The sequence below is a fragment of the Physeter macrocephalus genome, chromosome 17 (assembly GCF_002837175.3).
Source record: "Physeter macrocephalus isolate SW-GA chromosome 17, ASM283717v5, whole genome shotgun sequence".
NCBI classification, from domain to species: Eukaryota; Metazoa; Chordata; class Mammalia; order Artiodactyla; family Physeteridae; genus Physeter; species Physeter macrocephalus.
In genome coordinates this window covers 27146706-27167877 of record NC_041230.1, presented here as the reverse complement: position 1 = coordinate 27167877, position 21172 = coordinate 27146706, and positions in this window count along the sequence as shown.

Sequence of the window (21172 nt, the reverse complement as noted above, 5' to 3'; positions counted from 1 at the left end):
AGGTTCCTTTTCTTTGAAAAGGGGATGATAATTGCTATCAAGTTGTGAGAATTAATTACAATGTATGTAACATACCTTCAGCAGAACTTAGCATTTAATAGGTGCTGAATAAATATTAGCAGTTCTTAAGTTCCTTGAGGTTCTACATTATTCTGTACACCCAACATCTCGAGCATAGAAAGTGGTCCATAGGTATTGATGGAATGGCAGGCAGAGAAAATGATTTTCAACCGTAAAGCACTACTTGAGGTATTTGTATATTTTGAATCCATTTTCTGTTTATACAGGGACTTTATTTGTTTTTGATTAAAAAACTCTTAGCCAATTATTATCATTGTTTGAGTTAAGCCCTTCTTGCTAACTTTATTTCCTTCTTTATTTGTGATACCCATTTCCACTCCCCTTAGTATGTAAGGATAAGTATAATATATGTAAAATATGTAATGTGGTTTTGTGTGTGTGTGTTTAATTTATATGAATTGGATTGAACTAAACATTTTTTTTAAATTTTTATTTATTTATTTATTTTTGGCAGCGTTGGGTCTTCGTTGCTGTGCGTGGGCTTTCTCTAGTTGCGGCGAGCGGGGGCTACTCTTCGTTGTGGTGCGTGGGCTTCTCATTGCGGTGGCTTCTCTTGTTGCGGAGCACGGGCTCTAGGCGCGCGGGCTTCAGTAGTTGTGGCTCGCGGGCTCTAGAGTGCAGGCTCAGTATTTGTAGCTCACGGGCTTAGTTGCTCCGGGGCATGTGGGATCTTCCAGGATTAGGGCTCGAACCCGTGTCCCCTGCATTGGCAGGCAGATCCTTAACCACTGCGCCACCAAGGAAGCCCTGTACTGAACATTTTGCTCTCCCTTCTACTTATCTCTTGAAGCCTTCTGCTTTGTGACCTGTCCACATTGTTTTATGTATGTCTAGTTCATTGTTCCTTACTACTGTATTATATATTCCATGTCGTCCCTTTTTATTAGCCAGAACATTGGATTTACCAGAACACCTTTATTCCCCAGCCAAGACTACTCTACTAGAAATATTGTCTTCATTTTCTACTGAGTAAATCAGTCATTAAATTTTGACCTTATGATGCAATTATAGCAATAACGATGGCCGTGCCCACTTGCCCACATTGAGAATTATAGTAGGAAAGAACTGAAAGCAAGCTCTTTGATTTTATGTCTCACTGTTATGTGTACGCTTGCCCATGTGCGTGTGTGCTTTTGGCAATATGTACTTTCCTGTGTTTTAAATAAATATTCCAATTTCCATAATTTTAGCGAATTTCCATGGTGCATGAAAATATAAACTCAGGGCTATGATGTCAATTAGGACAATTCATATCCCATAATAAAAGCAGCCTTGAGTTTAGAGGCAGGCGATCTACATTCAAGTTTGGGTTCTGCCTCTTGTTAGCTGCGTGATTTCAGCCAAGCTGTTTAACCTTTTCTGTAAAGTGGAGAGTAAAAAATACAGGGTTGTCACGAGGATAAATGAAATGACACTTGGACATGCTATAGAAATGCAGCATCATATTTTTTTGTTTCACATATGGAGTTTTAAAACTGAACGTAATTGGCAAACATTCAAGGGCCTGCTCTGATGGGGCCCCTTTCCCATTTGTGCCCATGAAAGATGTTTCTAATTGAGCTGGATGCAGCCTCACAATCCTTTTGAACTTAGCACTCCTGGAAGACTACCAACTCATTAGGGGTGACTTGTACTCCAAATTTTAATTTTTAGTTTTTGCCATTCCTCATTTGGGCACTGTGTTGAGTCCACTAGGGAAGAGCAGAGATGAACATGTCCTAGGCTTGCCTTCAGAAAGCCTGAAGTTATGCAGGGGCAGCAGGCATAATTAGGTCCAAAACAAGACAAAGTATAATCTTATGATGAATCACCCAAGTGCTATGGACACACAGAAAAATGGGAAATGGATTCGATGATGGACATCACTGAACGTTTCTTGGAGCTGATGATAGCATTTCAGCTAAGGCTTCAAGGTCAGAGATGATTTGGGAGGTGCACACGTTGTGAAGAACATTCCGGGTACGAGGAAGGGTCTAATCAAGTTTAAGATATAAGAAGTGCAAAGTGTGTGTGGAGGGTAACTAAATCTGGCTTAAATCCAGGTACCATACTGTAAGATAGACAAGATACACTGAACATTATGATAAGAAGTTTAGAGTATACTCTTCTACTTTTGCTGCCACTATTAGTAACGTTACTAGTACAAATTGGTATTTATTGAGCACTTAGGCTGTTCCAAGCACTGTGCTAAGCATTTTAAATACATGATCTCATTTGAGAATCATAAAAACTCTATAAAATAGTATATCAGGTAGCTATCACTGTGTAACAAACATTTCCAAAATTTAGTAGCTTAAATTTACAGTCATTTATTATTTATCATGAGTCTAGAGAGGTTCTGCAGATCTGGGTCAGGCTTGGCTGATTTCAGCCTCACTCATATGTCTGTATTCAACTGATGGGTTAGCTTGGGCCTGGCAGGTCTAAGATGACCTAAGCTGGGCAGCCTCTGTTGAATGCTTTCACATCCTTTCAGCTAGCTAGTTTGGGCTTGCTCACATGTATCTGGTAGGATCCTGAGATAGAAACCAGAAACATTCATTCAAAGCCTCTGAGGTCTGGGTTTGGAACTGGCACAGTCACTATTCTATCTGGCCAGCCCAGATTCTAGGAATGGGGAAATAGGCTCCACCTCTTGATGGGAGCTGCTGTGAAATCACATTGTAATCAATCTACCACAAGTAATAGCTACTATTATTATCTTTATATTACAAGTGAAGAAACTGTGGTCACAGGAGGTTGAGTGTCTTGCCCAAGTTCATGTAGCTGGTAAGTGAAGAACCAGAACTTGTACTTAGCTTAGTTAGCAGGGGGAGCCAACAAAGATCATGTGCATAAGAGTGATGCTTTCAGCAGAATGGAAGGAAGGAGTATTTCTATGGCTAAAAGCTGGCACCATGGAGAATGCAAACCTTGATTATTCCAACATCATTCCACCCCGCTTTCAGCAGAATTGAAGGAAGGAGTATTTCTATGGCTAAAAGCTGGCACCATGGAGAATGCAAACCTTGATTATTCCAACATCATTCCACCCCACTTTCAGCTCAAGTTGGCTTTGGGACATACCATTCTCTTGGAGCACTGGGTGGTTATGGTATTGGCTTTTGAAAGATACTCTTACTGAGCCTGCCTTTACTCCAGTCCCTTAATCCTCTGTGCCTTTCAGGAAGCCGAGCGCTGTCCTTTCAGGGCACCTTCCCAGTATGTTCTGTGATTATTAGGCATCTCCAAGCTGAAAGGACCTGTCATTCCCAGGACTCATGTCACCCCAGCATCCCTGCATGGCAGCTACCATTGGCTGAGCGCTCCGGAGACTGTGGAGAATTAGCGAGGACCTAGCATCCCAGTCGCCTCACTTGCCATCATTCAGAGAACTGGGCACGGTAACACGGGACCCTTCCTGGAGCCAGAAGCAAACCTGAAATCTAACCTTAATCAGATGTGGGCTTCAGAACTGGATACCTGCTAACTCCGGTGACTGGACGTTAAAAGGCGTAACGTGGCTTGATTTTCTCCTGGGTCAAGTGCAAGAGACCTTTCATAAGTAAAGTTATTCCGAGATCACAGATTCAGAGCCACGGTTCCCCCTACCATTGATTTCAGGTGGCCATCTGCCCAGGAGAGTCTGTGTAGCTTAGTGGGAGGTTAAGAGCCCATGCTTTGCAAAAAGACAAACTCAGGGTCGAATACTACAGCCCACTTCCTTTCTGTGAAGTTCCTAGACAAGGGACTTAATCTCTGTGGGCCTTGGTTTCCTCTTTATAAAGTGAAAACGGTAATATCTGCTTCTCAGGGTTGGCATCTGAATTAGGTGAGCTGGTGAAGACCTCCCCATGGCCACTCTGAAGAGCAGGGTTGCATCATTGGAAGAGGGAAATCTGAAATCTTGCAAAATCACCTAGGAAGAAGCCAAGTGCATGCAAAGAACCTGACCATTCCTCTTCCAAACCTTGATATTCATAATTAACCGTTCTGCCCCCTACTAACGTGCTCTGCTCGATGAGACCCTCTGTATCAGTGGTTCTCAAAACCACTGGCTGCACATCACAATCACTTGTGGAGCTTTCAAATATCTCAATGCCCAGGTCCATTGTGAGGCCAGTTAAACCAGAACCTCTGGGGTGTGGCCCAAGAATCAGTAGTTTTCAAATTCCTTAGGGTAGGAACTAGGGTAAGGTACGGGAGCTGCCTAGTGTGCAGGATTTAAGGAGGCACCGCCGGTCAGGTGCCAGCTCTGTGCTTGCAGGACCCTGAGAGTGAGCGCCTCCTTAAATGTTGCCCACTAGGTACCTTACTCTGCTCACCCTGGTCCTGGCTCTGTTCCGAAGGTGATTTTAGTCATCAGCCAACATTTTAGGAACTGTTAAATCTGTGAACTTATGTCATATATCCATGGGCCCCAAAAGTGACCCTGTCCCCTTCTGCTTTCTGGTTCTGTCTTCCTGCCTCTCCTCCACCCCCTCTATTATTCCCTGACAAATGGAATGAATTATTTGCCCCAGACTTCCAAATCGCCAAAGTGTCCAGCAAACACAGGGTCCTTTAGTTAAAAGGACTTATTCTCTTAAGTGTAAGAGTTGAGCACATATTTTTTCTTCATCATTTTAGGGGACCCTCCCCCCACTGCACCCTAGTGACTTACCAAGAGTTTTAATAAATGATGTATCACTAACACTGGGCTTTTATAAGAATGGTCTACTAAAAACCCCCCAAACCCTCTTTATGTTACAGCCCTGATTGTTACATTTTTAATGTTATATTGTAGTAGGGTCTCCCTGTGAAAATAAAAATGAAGTTCATTCATTGTTATGACACCTCATCACATAGAAAACCACCTGGCATATATAGTAGGAACATTCAAAAATGAATGAAAGAGTGAATGAATAGTCCAATGTTTAGACTCCATTTTCTCTTTTCCCTTTGGACCAAGTGGTCCAATTTCATCATTGTTCTCTCTTGGAGCTGCTTGAGGGCGGGCAGGGATGGTCAGAATCACGTTTTGCACACAGTAGGAGGGCAGGAAACATTTAGTACAATGAGACAAAGCACCAGTGCCCCTGGAACCCGTGCCTTCTTTCGCGGCGGCCGGGGAGTAGCTTAAAGAAGCTTCCCAGAAAAGGTGCTGACAATAGCTCAGGATTCTAAGAAGAGAAAAACCTAGCGTTTGCAACGGGAGCTGCTCCTGACCTGTAGTGGGGAAGGCTGGCCCACGCTGTGGCTTGAGAGCGGGCCAGTGGTGGGGGGCAGCTCTGGGACTCTCCTGCTTGGGGAAGGTAAGCCATGGCTTGGAGGAGAAGAGAAAGGAGACCTCTTCTTGGCTGCCCAGCTGGCATCTTAGGGTCTGAGGTTGAGTTTGGAGAGGAAGGGTTGGAGGAGAGGCCCTGAAGCTCAATGTAACATCAGCTATGCTCCCAGCTGCCTCTCTTTGAGGACATACATCTAGGAAAGAGGCCTGCAATTCAGACCGGTGCAGCAGCCAAAATCTTTTCTTTATTAAAATGCTTTGTGCTGCAGGATACCGGGGAGTTAAGCTGATCTGTCTCTGAGAGTGTGTTTGCCTAGAGCGCACTATTAGATACTTTGTCTTCTTTAAAATAATACTAAGAGATGGGCTTTATAAAGTCTCTCTGTTCCTGCCCTATATTGCCATCTGCAGAAACAGGGCCAGGAGAAGAGACCATTGGCCCTGCTGGGAAGGGCCTTGGCGTACCACGAAGTGAGGGCTTTCCCACCTCCTGGATCCCCAGCAGTGGGCAAACTGGAGTAAACAAATTGGTTTGATTCTGGAGACGTAATTTGTGAAAATGCAGCGCTTTCCGCCAGGACAAAGATAGTGCTTCAGCGTCTCCACCTCCTGTTACAGATGCTATCAAATCGTTCATAGTAGCATTCCTCTTGGATAAGAGATTTTATCGAGATCATTTATTTATAAAGAAAATAGTGCCTATAATGGCATCATTACGTCCCCCGTTAATCAGCCCTCTCGTCTTTCACACTGTGTTCAAGCTCATTAGTATTTGGAAGATAAAATATATACACTTGGTTATCCTTGGGCACCTCATGATTTAAAAAGGAAGCAGAAGAAAAAAAACCCTGACAGCAAATCCTTGAAAGTGATTGCTTTTTACGGGCTCTGTGCACGGAGTTTTGTGTTTCTCTGAGCATGTAAAGGCGTCTCATAACACATATTACACTGGTAGCCTCGGCAGGTTTTAGTCATAAATATAACCACTCTCTTAAGTGGTGCAATATGTATTATTTTTCTCCTGTGAACTTGGGGCCTCACAACATTATTCTCCAATTGCAAATAATAAAATGTGGGCGAGATCGGTACTCCTAATTCAAGAATAAACCAGAAGAAATGTCGTGTTTAAAACTGCATGAACACAGAGACAGACTGATACACTGGTGGGTAGCAAGCGACTTCTCTTTCTGCCCCAATTTGAAGAACTGCCTAAGCCCTGCATTTCTCCATTTAAATATCTCTTGCTTGGGTTGCCACAAAGAGCCTTTGTACTTTATTCTGAAAAGCTGTAGGCACAGGATTATGTGTTCTCCCACATCTTATTTTAGGTACCAGCAGCAGAGTATACCAAAGACAAATTTATGTTTAGGGCTATCAATAAAACATAACTGAGAGTCTGCTAAATTAGTAATCATGAAAAACCTAGCCAGATCGCTCTTTCTCTCGCTTCCTCTCTCTCTCTTTTTAATATTACAAAGCAACTTTTAAAGTATTTGCCTTTGGTGTGAGGGAGGTCTCCTAAGACAATGTATACTTAACTATCTCAGAGGTACCTGCAGGCCTTATTTTTGGACTAGGGTATCAAGGGAGAGCTAAACTAAAATCTAATAATGGTTTTAAGTTAAATGCCTTCAAGTACTGCCAAGGGCCTTTACTATCAGATGTCCATCACGAGAGGCATAATTTATCAGCAAGATGGAAAAAGATAGTGTTTGTCAGCAGTTGTTATTAACTCAAATGAATAGATAGTTTTGCCCGGGCCTCTAAAAGCTCTGTTTCAATCTCACGACACCAAGAAACTACACATGAAACCATTTAGCCAAGAGGGAAAATTACTCCCCATCTTACCACAATGACTCTGGATTTTTCTGAAGGGAACATAAACAGTAAAGCAGAAACGAAGATACCCGCCATGAGGCAGTGTCGGGGAGGGTGAGGTCCAGCCCAAGAGAGAAAGCTCTTTCTTTATGATGGGTTTTATATCCAGAGGGAAAGCTTTTCTCGTCATCGGGGGTCACAGAGCCATCTGGTACCCCCAGAAGGCGGCATGCAGACAGGAGTCTGGGTGTGGTTTCTTTTTGGTGCCTAAATCGTTTGCAAGAAGTCGAAGGACTAGAAAACACAGACAATTATCTCTCTTGGCTGCTAGGATATGAGGGCTGGAAGGCCTCCGAGATCAGCTGGCAGAGTGGTTTTCATTTTCTTTTTAGCCTCAGAACTCTTTCTTCTTTCAAAATATCATACTGAACTCTGATTATAAAAGAGATAAAAGCAGAGTGCTCTGGTTAAGGTACGGATGGGGGTTCAAAATCCCACCCCCTGAGCCCCAGACCCTCCTCCTACAATAGCTTCTGTGAAGTGACTAAGGGCTCAGCAGAACATAAATTTAAAACCACCGCTTTATTAGCTTCGCTCGCTCCCAATCCCGAGACTCAGAGAGGGGAAGGGACTTGTCCAAAGTCACACAGCTGACACAAAGGGCAGAGAAGAACCGAGTAATGCCAGTCATGGGCTTTGCCTGCTTTAGTTATTAAGAGTCAAAAGCAGATAACTTGGACTCCCCTGGTGGCGCAGTGGTTAAGAATCCGCCTGCCAAAGCAGGGGACACGGGTTCAAGCCCTGGTCCAGGGGGATCCCACATGCCACGGAGCGGCTGAGCCTGTGCGCCACAACTACTGAGCCCCCAAAGCCACCGCTATGAGAAGTCCACGCACCGCAACGAAGAGTAGCCCCCGCTCTCCGCAACTGGAGAAAACCCACGCGCGGCAATGAAGACCCAACACGGCCCCCAAAAAAGCAGATAGCTTGCTTCCTTGGCCACACCTTGCCTGCAACATGCTTTGCCAGCTTCAGAAGCCGTGCATATCCACGTGGTTCTGTCTTGCGCATTTCTTGCCTTATTCTTCCTGGCAGTGAGCAGGCAACCTTATCATCGAGCAGTTTTAAAGATGACATATAACCCTAACGATGATTTCCACCTCATCATTTTTTTCTTTTAACGTTGGAGGCGTGCATGTATATTTCATCTCTTCAGTTTCCCGTAACTCTAATGGAGAAGCTGGGACTTTCGCTACTGTTTAGAAATCCATGGTCTGTAGGCTCAGCACCTCCAACAGTTCGACTCACTTCAGCCACGTGGCTCCAGCGGGAGCAGCCTGGTTTTCACGAAACCCCACCCCACTGACCTCCGTGGATCAGCATTGGATGCGGAGTGGAACCGTATGATAGGAAGCGCAGAAGTTGTGACCCAGCCATGGTCCCTAACAAGGGGGATTCTCATTTGCGGTGAGGGTTTGGGGTGCGGGATCATGTAAACATGGTGACTAACGCTTGATCTAGAGCAAGTCGCTTAGTTGCTCTTTCTGTCTCAGTTTCTTTATCTATAAAATGAGGAAGATAATAGTACCTGTCTCATAGAGTTACTGCAGCTAAACACTTGATAAGAATGCAATTTCTAGGACTTAGTCCCAGAGAATCAACTTTCAATTCACTCAGTGTATCGGTTCAGGAATGTGTTGGTATAAGTGAGCAGGGAAGTGGCCAGAGGCTGCAAAGAGTCAGGGAAGATGAGAGCCAGAAGGGTATTAACCATTGACCTTTCTCGTGAAAATTAAAATGGAAATCCTTCATCCAAGCAGGTGGTTTCAGTCTAGGGCCCTGATGGGCGCATGCTGTTGTTATCTTCTGCTTGGTGTAGCAGCTCTGTAAATGTCTCAGTCCCTTGATACGATAAAAATCTTAATATTCTCTGAGTCTGTGAGCACCTTTCCATCAATAACATCCTCATCCCACTGTGACAACAATACTCTTATTCTCTTCTTTCCATAGACTCCGCTAGCTAGTTTGAGTTGAGATTTTAGCCCTGGCAGCCAAGGGGCCCACACTTTTAGATACATCTAGGCCCTGATTCCAAGCCCAAAGATTGAATTCCCTCCTGTTGACGCATGTCTTTTACTGAAGTACCACGATTGGGTTGATCTACAGGCAGAATTTAATACATTGTCTCAAACATTTTCTAAGTGCCTCCTGGGAAATAAGGGGTAAATAGCATTATACTGTGGTAAGGGTTCCAAAAGAGAGAGGAGAAAAAGATCTGTGGGAGTGAGGCCAAGGGGAATTGCTTCTGGCTTGGCGAATTGGGAAAGGGCTCACAGAGAAGGTGGCTTTTGCTCTGGATCTTGAGGAGAAGGGGAACATCAGTGACAGAGGTACTGGGTCAAGACAATGCGAAGTATGCTAGAGGCAGCGACTTTTCCGTAATGCGACGCATCCCTGAAGCCCCAGATCGAGGTCTGACAGTACCAAGTGATAATAATAATGGATAGCATCTTTTGGATGCTTCCTATTGGCCAGATTTCTTTTGTGTGCTTTACAGATATTCTTTCACTGGATGCTCGCAGCACCCTGTGATATATCCTGAATTATTCCCACTTTGCATAAGAGTTCCCATGTGTCAGTGGTAGGGCTGGGAGGCGGCCTCCTACCAGGTCATTGGACAGATCATATCCATTAACTATACTTAACGGTCCCAAATGCATAGTTCCACGCCCTGGGGAGGTGCTGGTGAATAGGAGAAACGTGGTCTCTGTCCTCTTGGAGTTCACGGTTCAGTGTGTGTTGGTAAGAATCCAGACTCAGCTCTTTCTCATGTCGTTGTTCTTCTGGATACTGGTTAGATATGGCAGAATTCTCACCCTTTAGTGTTGTGTTTGTGTGGCTTTTAAGTTTGTCTGGTGACCTTGGTGGTTACATCTCTAGCATGCATTTTCCCACCATCCCCCACTTTCCCAACAGCCCCTGATTTTTGTGATTCTGGGCAGGCTGATAGCACCCCTGGCCCAAGGTGGAATGTGAGTGAGACCAGGCTAAGCCAGTCAATGCATTCCCTCTACTGGCTCCAGTTATTGGGTCAGGAGTGGAAGGGTGAATTCAGTTGGCCTGATTATATTGGTTTTCAGGTCTTTGGGAATACTGAGATAAAGGTTCTCTTTCTTCCTCTCCTGGACATGAACAAAGAAATGGGAAGCTCTCTAAGCGACTGAAAGCCATCTTAGGACTGGGTGAAGAAACTTTGGCTGAGGTTGGAGTCATAACCAAGCAAATGGAGCTGAAAAATCAAGAGAGAGAAGCCGGATCCTGGTGACGTCGCTGGGCTCCTGGATCATGCCTCACCTGAAGCCTCAGTTGTTCCACCTCTGGATTTTACAGTCACGGAAGACAGTTTGAGTCAGGTGTCAAGTGGAATCCAAAGCCTACAGCTTAGGAGGCTGTGGGGGTCACTGTTGGCATGGAAAAGTCTCCTGTGAGTCCCAGTCTGCTACCCAGTCTTCATGTGACCTCTGTTCTCCAAGTCTCAGTTTCTTTATCTGTAACTGGAGAAGACCAGGTTGAAACAACAGCAGTGATGAGGGTGGTCGTGATGGCCGCCACTTATCAGGCACTGTCTGCTTCCATCTGCTTTGCTGAGGGCTTTGATACACAATATCTCATTTAGTTGGTCCAAGAGCCTCACGAAGTAGTAATATAGGGCAGCTGATGCCCAGAGAGGCTGAATTACAATGCAATTAATAGGTGGCAGAGCTGAGATGTGATTCAGGCATCTAACAATGACTTTTTTTTTTTTTTTTTGAGACCAGGTTTTCATTTCAAAACTCCTCGTATGTCTGTGAACATCTAGGGCTACAGCTATGTTATTCACACTTTATTCCCCCAGCACCAGGCATAATGCTTGTCAAAGAGTAGACATCTAATTCATATTGGTTGAATGAATGAATGAATGAATGAATGAGTGGCCAGGGGAACTCCAAGAGCCCATTCAGCTCTAAAGTCCTTTGAAATCTGCCTTGTGCTCTTTGCCTAATGAGAGTTCCCAGAAGCATTTCTCGAGTGAAGGGCAAACTCCTTTCTCCTCCTCTGAACTAGTGTTTGCTCCACTGTCTGTCTCCCACTAATGAGGGGACACAGCCCAAGGGGACCGTGTCTCCAGGCTAATGATTTTGTGGTTGCTCTGACCACACAATTGAGAATATTCAGGCTATTGTTGGTGTTTTATATCTTGCCACTGTTGCCCTTGTCAACTTCCAAGGGCATGAAGCCATGGCCCAGTGGGCTGGCCCTTCCAAGGTCAGCTTGATGGCAAACACAAACTTAATTGAGCTGGCATAATAATATTTTTCCTTTGCTTGATGTGCAGGTGACAATACTTAAAATATCGACATGCCTTAATACTTTTAAATTCAGTTGTTTGCTGATCAGCGGCAGCTACTTAAATTGACCAATCTATCTTGCCCAGCTGGAGATCAAGGGATCAGCACTTAATTTCATTCCCTGAATAAAGAATTTTTTTTTTCTATCCACATGGAAATATCAGAACATGAAAGGTTAAATCAATATGGAGTTTTACATTGCTTAAAGGGCATTTGCATCAAAGCAGCCCTGAATGCAATTCACTTGTTTAATGAATTTTTTATGCTTATTTAATGAATTTCACAAAGGTTTGGTGTTTTTCATAAAATGGATAAGGACTTCCAGTTTTATGAAATAATAAAAATGGAACTGAAGTTATGAAATGAGCAATCTCATTAGTTAGGCATGATATATTCATATGAAAATGTACATGTCTCTGTATTATTGCCTGGGCACCATTATGCGAACAGTGGCTTGTTATAATAGCATGGCAAATATTCCTGTAGTTAAGATATCAAGAAGTGACAGAAGGAAATTGCATTTTCTCCCCATTTCTAATAATGACATAATTAATGCTCATTTAAAATAATTACCTGGGCATTGTTTCCCAGGAGTGCTGAGGCCTGACTCAATGGTAAATGGGTCTTGAGATACTTTTGAACCTCAATAACTCAAATGACATCCCTTGCTTTATAATTTGTTATTTGTTGAAGTAACAGTGATCTCCTGACTTTCCATTTTGATGTTCTGGTGCACAAATAGAATATTCCTGACTAAATTGATCAAACTGTCCACATACAGAAGAAATATCTTGTGTCCTAATGGAGAGAGAGGGAGAGAGAGGAGAAAGAGAGAGAGAGAGAGAGCGAGAGAGAGAGCGAGAGAGAGAGAGAGAGAGAGAGAGAGAGAGGGAGATGGATTGATTGTGTAATCAATTCCAATTCCTCAGCTTTTTTGGGGGGATTGTATATTTCCTTGTATCTCAGGCTTTTTACTGGGTGTCCAGAGTTTGGTGAACTGGTTAGGTACTGTCCTATTGACTCATCTTTGATTTTCAGAGGTTGGAAAGCATAACCTTTCCTCATTTGGAAAGGTTACCAACTGAGGCTTTGAAACACAGCTCTATGCCTTACAGCTATTTGACCATCAGCCAGTTACTTAACCTCTCTGAACCTCAGCCATAAAATAAGGATCATACTTGGTATGATCTATGGTAGTTCCTGCCTCAGAGGGTCGTGGGCAAGACTAAGGAAGTCTATGCATGAAAACTTCTTAGCATGGTGTCAGGCCTCCGGTAGACACCCTGTAATATCAGCTGCTGTCACAGAAGCTGTTGGTAAGAAGCTGCACCTTGAGTTTGCTGCCTGGAGTCTGAACAGAAGTTATGAATCAGTGCTAGGCAGTCCCTCAGCGGGGAAACTCGAAACTGTTTCATCACTCTTTCTTTGCCTATTCAAGAGGACAGGCAGCTGGAATGCTCCTCTGGCATTCAACACTGGTATCAATCTCAGCAACATTAATAATACAGGGCAACTGAATTAATTCTGGCTCCTCTGATTTCACAGAGCGGATAAATTCAAATGAGCACGTCAGTGAGCGTGTCTGGGGCACCCACTGGGTGCTGGGCTTTCCCTAAGAAAAGGGGAAGGCGGAGCTCCCCATTCTCAAGGAGTATGTAATCTTGGTAGGGCAACATGGGAGAGCCAGGATACAATTTTACTACCCATAAAACTTCTTGTTATCTGTATAGCACTTCGTAGTTTTCAAAAACCTTTCAAGGGACCAGCTTACCCCTTAGGACAGTTTTGACAGTAGGTTGAAATAATTTCATTGGATGCAGAGAGGTACGTAGCACTGTGGTTAGCAAATTGGTCCCTGCAGTTAGAACTGAGTTTTCGAACCAGCTCTGCACAGTTCTAGCTGTGTGGCTTCCCGCAAGTCACTTAACCTCTCTGAGCGTCTGTTTCTTCATCTTTTAAATGGAGATGGTAAGAAGACCCAGTAAATTTGTTGGCATTTAAGACACATCGCCCTGACTTTCCTCCACACCCTGAAAATTACTGTGTGTCCAATGTGCCCATATTCCGGGGGGAAATGAGTGTTAAAGAGAGAAAGTAATGGAAGATACTACCCCCCAGTGGTGGAGTTAGGGAATTCAAGACCTCACAGCAAAGGTAAGAGTACCATTGCCTTTTGGTAGTGGGAACAGTTGGTAAATATTTACTTTGCAAGATTTTTTTACATAAAAATTTAAAAAAACAGGTCACATGAATGATTAGAGTTTGAGTTATTTCCGCTGTTTTCTAGATACACTGACATATTATAATGTGTATGTATACATATATATATATATATACACACAAACATACGCACATGTGTAATTTTTAAAGCTGTGTCATTTTATAGTCTTTCAAGAGTATAAGATGATTACTGAATATCCGGAAATTATGACTTTCTACTGAATTCCATTAAGTACAATAAGTCTATTGCACTTATAATAATAAATATAAAACAGTAAAACTATAGAGTAATATTCTTTCCCATATAAAATCACTTTAATATCACCTTGAATATAGACAGTAAAAGTACTCAGCTTCTTCCTCTTCCTCCACATTTTCTTCTGGTATTCAGGGGAATCTTAGTGTAGAGTGTTAATAATAATAACACTAATAATATTTCTTTAAACTCAGGTCTTAACCCCCAAGATCAGAGACCCTTCTAAGACAGGGCACTCTCTCTCATCTTCACATGTTTGCATCTTCACTGAAATTTGACATCTTCAGTTCTCCCTCAGAGCACACCTGGAGACCTTTGTGACCTACACGAGCCCACAGCTCTAGCCAGAGAACTCATAGGTCAGGGGCAGGCCCAGGATTTACACTCTTCATCTGTGTAATGAATTACACCCCCCTCGTAATTCTGATTTGTCCCTTTGATTCGAAAGCAATAGGTAAGAAACCCTGAAAGAACGCAGCACAGATTCCAAACAAAAATGATGAGGGAATAAAGATAACCTTTATATAGCAAGGCTTGGTGTAAAATCTGCCTCCACCCACATCTTTTTACTCATCATTTTAGATATCAGCCCCTCGAGTTTGACAATGGCCTCATTTTACTTTACACGAGAAGATGCTTAGATTTACAGGTAAGCTCACCTCTCCCACCCACACCTCCATCTCCCACACTGGCTCTCCAGGTGTTCAGACCCACACCTGGGAGTCACCGTTGACTACCCTCTGACTCTCATCACAGTCAGATGGGGGCTTCCCCTCAACACCCCCGCCCCACCCCGAACACACACAGCCCACGTCAGCAAATCCTTCTGGCTCTACCATCGGTATCTACCCGGAAACTGACCACTTCCCACCGTGTCCTTTTAAGATGTAAACCAGATCCCATTATCCCTCTGTTCAAAACCATCTCAGAGAAAAAGCCCAAGTCCTTCTGGCAGCCTGGCCATCACACAGGTCTCCTTCCCAAAACTCCCAGGCCCTCTTCACCTTGCACTGGCCTGGCGCTCTGCCTGGAACTCTCCTTCCCGCTACCTGTAGGTTTAATTCCCTCCCTGAGAGGCTTTCTTAGCCCCCTCTCCTCTAAGGAACTCTCTACCCTTACTCCCTCAATCTGCTTGATTTTCTGCAGTTCTTAGGGTCACTTAACATAGCGCATGTTTACACGTTTCTTCGTTTGTCTGTCTGCCTTCCTCACCAGAACTTGGGGGCTTAGTGCTATATCTTTACTGCCTAGAGCAGTGTGGTGGATGAACATTTGTTGAATGAATGAATGAATGAATGAATATCTAGGCCCCAGGACAACCTATATTCATTGTCTGAAGCTATCCCCCTGTCTCTGCCCCAAACATAATTCGGGGACAAAGAGGAACTCACTTCAATCATGCCTTCATCTGACTTACTCTCCAGGCCTAGGGAAGGGAAGTGCCCGGTGTAGAATTAAACATGTTCAGACCCCAGGCCAGCCCTTAAAAATGCTTGAAAGACAAAAGCCCAAACAGAACAGAAACCATCTAATCCTTGAGCTTTTTCCCTCCTATTGGCCTTGTCCTCCTTCGAGGACAGAGTCATTTATAAAATACAGTTCAATGAGGTTTCCAGCTAATTGAGGCTTTCCTGAATATCCTATTTGGTGCATTGATTAAGCACCTCTTTGTGCTTTGTGCCACAGAGGGCTGGGAAGTAAAACAGTGAACAAGACGAGGCCTGTGCCCTCCAGGTGCTGACAACTCCAGCAGAGAGGGAGACAGACACACAAGCACTCATAACACAGGGCAGAGAGAAGGGCAAGTTAAGCAGAGCTGACAGCTCTGTGCTTGGGGCCAGGAGGGTCCGTTACATCAACTCTTGTTCGGTCCAATTTATTACCACCGCTATTACTAATCTAATAATAATAATAATTTCTAGTAGGCTTGCCTTCTTTGATATCAAAGGGTAATTTTTCTACTGCCAAAATGAATGATAAAAGAAAACAACTCCTTGGAATTAAAAGCAGTTGTGCTTGCTGATGGTGGAGAGAGGCATGGGCTCTTTCTTCATGGGAGAGTGGGGAGGGGGGGCTGGTGACTATCTCTTTAAGGACCCACTCCCCCCGAGCACCTCCTCTAGCAGAGAGAGTATCATGGCGTATGCAAAAATCAAAGTCACATTGGGTCGGTCTCTATCAGCTCTGCCATTTAATGTTTAACAGCTGGGAGGGAAAACGTCCTGAAGCTTTTCAAAATAAATGAAGACACTCATTCCAGGTTTGTGGTGAGAATGGCGACAGGGCTGGCATCTCACATGTTCTGGGGGCCCGAGACGGCCAAGGCGCACGGCGGTATCCAGGAACCCCGTACTACCCACAAGAAGACCTCAGGGGGGATTTCTTGGGGCCTGGCTTGCCTGGGCATGGTTCCTAGATTTCAAAGACTGCTTGACACAGGGGATGGGTCAGCATTTTCCAACCTCATTTTCTGTCATATTCCTTTAGCCCTGGACCCACATCACCATCTTTGTCAAAACCATTCTCGGTTGTTGGGCGTGATGGATCCGCTATGAGATATTAGGGCAAACGTTGAAAATAACTATGGATAGACTATAGTAGAAAGCAGGCATTTGTCCTCTCCTGTGACTCATGAGTAATGTGGGCATGTTATATTTCAGGTGTACCGAGTGCAATTGGCCATGGGACGGTCAAGTAACATGTGCGAAGTGGGCCAGGTTTTAGCGCATGCATGCATTTTGTGAGAGGTGGAGTGTTGGCCAAACAGGAGGCCCTGTCTCCACAACAGAGAACAACCATTACTCAGCCCCGTCAGCTGCTGCCAGGCAGGAATGCGGTGGGCCCAGGCAGGAATTTGGATTTTCATGTGATCCAACAGCCCGGTGAAACATGCCTGTGGGCCACTAGGGCTGCGGTTTGCGAACACTGTCATATATCAGTCAAAGCTATCTCTAGGGGGCTTCCCTGGTGGTGCAGTGGTTAAGAATCCACCTGCCAATGCAAGGGACACGGGTTCGAGCCCCTGGTCCGGGAAGATCCCACATGCCGCGAAGCAACTAAGCCTGTGCTCCACAGCTACTGAGCCTGCAAGCCACAACTGCTGAAGCCTGCGCGCCTAGGGCTTGTGGTCCGCAAGAGAAGCCACCACAATGAGAAGCCCTTGCACCACAACGAAGAGTAGACCCCGCTCACCGCAACTAGAGAAAGCCCACGCACAGCAACGGAAGACTCAACGCAGCCAAAAAATAAGTAAATAAATAAAATCTATTAAAAAAAAGCTATCTCTAAAAGCTTGATTATGATCCTTGGCACCCAGTAATATAGGTGGCATTTCCATCTATGAACGTTCCACCTTGTTGGGTTATATGTGGGGCTTTTAACACAAATAATCCTTCATGGTTGTGCAGTATTTGACCATGTAGGAAAGTACTTTCATAACGATTACAGGTCCCACTTTACAGATGAGGAAGAGCTTCTTTAGTGACATCTGTGTGGTTAAGAGGTGAGGCCGAAATCCTGAGCCTAAGTTCTTTCTCTAAGTATAAAAGGCTTTGGTTTTTTCCCTGCTATTTATATATGCCATCATGGGGTGTTAAACGTGGCCACAAATTTTTGGACCCTTCTCCTGTCAGAGATTGGACTGTTTCCCCTCACTTTGCATCTGGACTTGTCTGGAACTCTTTGACCAATAGAATGCAGAGGAAGTGACATTCTGCCAGTTCTGAATGTAGTTAAGAGGATTGGCGGTTTCTTCTTCCTTCTTCTTGGAGTCTTGAGGTGCCTTGTGAAAAGTCCGACTAGCCAGCTGGAGAAACCATGTGGAGAAACCCTGAGACTACACAGAGAGGGAGCGAGCCTGGCTGAACCAGCCTTCCAACTACCCCACCTAAAGACCAGACTACGTATGAACCTTCTTGGTCCCTTCAGATCATCCAGCTGCCAGCTGAACACCATGGAGGGACCCTTCCGGTCCATGGCGTATGGAACAGAAGCATCTCTCATCTGAGGTCTGCTTGGATTGCTGGCACATAAAATAATAATCACATTAAATAATAACTTGGTTATTGTTTTAAGCCATTAAATTCCAGGGAAGTAGGTCATGCAGATAACCAAAACTTACCTGCGTAACTGCCACAGCACACCTCTGAATGCGGTACTATTTTATCTATCTATCTATCTATCTATCACCTATCTATCTATCTCTTATCTATCTATCTATCCCCTATCTATCATCTATCTATCTATCACCTATCTCTATCTATCTATCATCTATCATCTATCTCTTATCTATCTATCTATCATCTATCTATCTCTCATTTGCATAATATATCAATATGAATATAGTAAATTTGAAGAGGGCAGAAAAGCACAAAAAAGAAATGAGCTATCTGAAGATTGTCACCAGGAATATCTATCCCTTCAGACCTTTTCCTTTTTCTTTTTTTTCTTAACAAAATTGAGATCATACTGGGCTTACTGCTTTGTAATCTGCCTTTATCACTTAGTATGTTGTGACCATTTTCCCATGTGATGAAACATTTTTTCCGATGTGATTTTTAATGGCTGCACAGAAAATTTGTGTGATGGATATACTATGATATATGCAACCAATTTCATATTGTTTGAATATTTAGATTGTTCTGCATTACAAATTTGTTTCTGCATTATAAATATCGTTGCAATCAATGTCCTTGACCATAACCACTAACTCATATCACTGATTATATTTTAGGAGGCACGTGTGCAAACGAAATGGTTAGGTATAAAGTTTATGTATATTTTTCAAGCTTTTGAACATTGGGAAGTTGCTCTGTGGACGAGTAGTATTTGAAAAGGACAATTTTTTAAAATGTCTTTTCAAATTCTGAGTCTTATTATTATCTTTTTTTACAAAATATTAAGTAGAGTTCCCTGTGCTATACAGTAGGCCTTGTTGTTTATCTATTTTATATATAGTAGTGTATATATGTTACTCCCAAACTCCTAATTTATCTGTCCCCACACCTCCCTTTCCCCTTTGGTAACCATAGGTTTGTCTTCTATATCTGAGTCTCTTTCTGTTTTGGAGATAAGTTTATTTGCATCTTGTTTTTTTTTTTTTTAGATTCCACGTATAAGGATATCATATGATATTTGTCTTTCTCTGTCTGGCTTACTTCACTTAGTATAATAATCTCTAGGTCCATCCATATTGCTGCAGATGGCTTATTGCACTCTTTTTTATGGCTGAGTAATATTCATATATATATATGCACATATGTATATATACATCTCTCACACGTTCTTTATCCATTCATCTGTTGATGGACATTTACATTGCTCCCATGTCTTGGCTATTGCAAATAGTGTTGCAATGAACATTGGGGTGCATGTATCTTTTCAAATTATGGTTTTCTCCAGATACATGCCCAGGAATGGGATTGCTAGATCATATGGTAGCTCTATTTTTAGTTTTTTAAGGAACCTCCATACTGTTCTCCATAGTGGCTGCACCAATTTACATTCCCACCCACAGTGTAGGAGGTCGTCTCTGTCCAAAACTGCACAAATTTGGATCCTTGATCCATACCGAGCAGCACTCCCACAAGATATTCCATGAAAAAGATCTTTCTGGGTCAAATATGTTTGTACAATGATGCATTCTATACTTTCCTCTTACAGACTCGCTACACCCATTAGCTTATTTAAGGTTCTGGAAAGTTTTGCCTAATGAAATCTCATTTTATTTAATTCAATAGCTTCCAATTATATTTGACTACCAGAACTCTTTTGTTTTTCTTTTACGTAATGCTGTAAAATACACAAATTTCACTCAAGCCACAGGCTCAGGTTGTGCAAAAATGTAATATTCAAAGATGTCTTGTGTCAGTCTAATTTATACCTTGATCCCTCTTGCATTTAATAACACAAAACTTTATTTTTCCTAAAAGATTTGTTACTGATTTTTAATGCATTGAATAGATTATCTTTATACAGCAATGCAGTCATAGATTATAATTTTAAAAATACAGTGAAAAGTTTTCCTCTCACCCTTTCCCCAATCTACCCAGTTTCTATATTACTCTGAGCATCCATTTTTGTTTTGTTTTGTTTGTTTCTTGTGTGTCCCTTAAAATATCTTCTTGCACACTCTAACAAATACGAATTTATTTTCTTATTCCCCTCCTAATAAAATACTGCACCTTGATCCTTTTCACTTAATATATTTTGACAATCCTTCTGTATCAGTGCATAGGATAATTTCTGAGTTTCTTACTGATGCATAGTATTTCCTTGGATTGTAAACACTTGCGTTGTTTTTACTCTTTGACTGTTATCAACCATGTTGCAACGGATAGCTTTGTTTTTATGTCATTTCTCTCCATGAATTTATATTTGCGGGATAAGTTCTTTGAAATACAATTGCTGGGTCAAAGGATATCTGCATCAGTAATTCTGATAAATCCCGCACCCCTATAAGGGTTGTACGATTTATTTTCATCCCAATAATATAGGAGGCATGCCTGTTAACCACTGTCCTTGACAACAGAATGTGTTTTAAACTTTTGAGTTTTTGCCAATATGATAGGCGAGTAACAGTAGCTCAGGGCAGTTTCAGTAAAAGTCACTTATATTAATCTTGCCTATTTTTCTATTGGCTGGCTGGCTTTTTTCTTATCTAGTCCTGTAAATAATTATTACTTGTATTTTGCTTTTTTGGGGAAGCTGCAGGATTAAGAAATCTTTTAAATAAAATTTATCAATCTTTTCTTTCATGACATCTTGGTTTTGAGCCATCGTTAGAAAGATCTTTGAACTTCCCAGGTGATAAAGAAATGGTTCCATGTTTTCTTCCAGAACTTTTACAGCTTAATTTTTGAAATTTAAATATTTGATCAAGTTTTAACTGTCCAGGTGTGAGGTATGGAACAATCTTACCCTTTTTTTACTTTCCATTGTCTGTACAGTTGCTCCAGCCTCACGTGTCAGATAGCCCATTGTTTCTCTGCTGATTCCAGATGTGGCAGTAGCCATTAGTCAAGTGAGGGTCAATTCGTATTTTCCCTGGGAAACAATAAATGCCTTGCTGTCTCCCTGGTCTCCACCCAGGAACAGAGCCACAGGGACTCCCTTCTGGGGTCCTCATCCCTCTCTGGGGATCTATTGCTCCCCCCAACTACCTCC